The sequence below is a fragment of the Otolemur garnettii genome, unplaced genomic scaffold (genome assembly GCF_000181295.1).
Source record: "Otolemur garnettii isolate 467f Iridium unplaced genomic scaffold, OtoGar3 scaffold00188, whole genome shotgun sequence".
Classification (NCBI taxonomy): Eukaryota; Metazoa; Chordata; class Mammalia; order Primates; family Galagidae; genus Otolemur; species Otolemur garnettii.
The window spans coordinates 1,554,989-1,555,989 of record NW_003852583.1 but is presented as its reverse complement, the minus strand read 5'-3'; the positions used below and the strand labels follow the sequence as shown (position 1 = coordinate 1,555,989).

General features: G+C 39.1%; 1 protein-coding gene across 1 annotated transcript in view; it reads right to left on the bottom strand.

Moving 5' to 3' along the window:
- The window catches only part of ADAMTS16 (ADAM metallopeptidase with thrombospondin type 1 motif 16), a 131,327-nt gene that overhangs the window by 44,643 nt on the left and 85,683 nt on the right, over positions 1 to 1,001 (bottom strand). The gene's annotated exons all lie outside the window — the stretch shown is intronic.

Sequence of the window (1,001 nt, the reverse complement as noted above, 5' to 3'; positions counted from 1 at the left end):
GCATACTTGATGAAATGTATCAATACTGTTCTACTGTTTCTGAGTTAGGAACACCAATCATTTCTTGTTTTTGTGGTTCTTTAGTCACTGGACAGTAGACTTCACAGTCCCTATAATTATGTGAGCCACTCTCTCCTAATAATTCTCTTCCTATCCAGATAAGGAGGTAGACAGGTAGACAGACAGAAACACATTAACACAGACAGACAGATATTTCTTTTTGGTTCTGTTTCTTTGGGGAACTCTAACACAGTACCTCATAAAATCTGTGAACTAACAATCTAAAGTCCCCCCATCAGCTGGCTGAATAGACCCTCTCATGGCCAAGGGGATCCCCTCAAACTGAGTGGCTAGCCCTGAGAAGGGAGGTAGGCAAGCCTTATCATGTCCCCCTCCCTTCTTGGGGACATCCTTTGTGACTTATTAACAGGCTTAAGGCTCTGCAAGACCCACCTGTGGGTCCTCAATATACACTGCAAATTACTTGAGTCTGGGTGTAGGTCTGGTGGCTTGTCTCTAACTGACAGAACTTTATCTTTATTTAAAGAATTCCAACTCTTAGTTTAGACAAAGCTTCATTTCTTTAATTATAAATCAAAGAGTCTTTAAACCACCTGTAACTCATAAGCCCCCACTTTGAGATGTCCACAAACCAATACATGCCTTTTGGGTATTAATTTACAACTTAACAAGTAATCCCTGTCTCCCTGAAATGCATAAGACCAAACTGTAACCCTACTACAGTGAGTCCACATGCTCAAAGCTTCTGGGGCATGACTCAAACCTCTTTAAAATAAACCTCTTTACTTTCTTTTCTGTCGACAATAACAGACATAAAAGTGAATTTAAATGTTTCTTCTGTTGACTGATTTCAAATGTCCAAATATTCTGAGAAGATAAAAATATATACAGACAGCTATATTTCCAACAGTATTTCGGTTCTACAAGGGCTATTTTTTACCTGTGTGTGGAAAATTGCATTTTCAGATGAGTTCATGTGA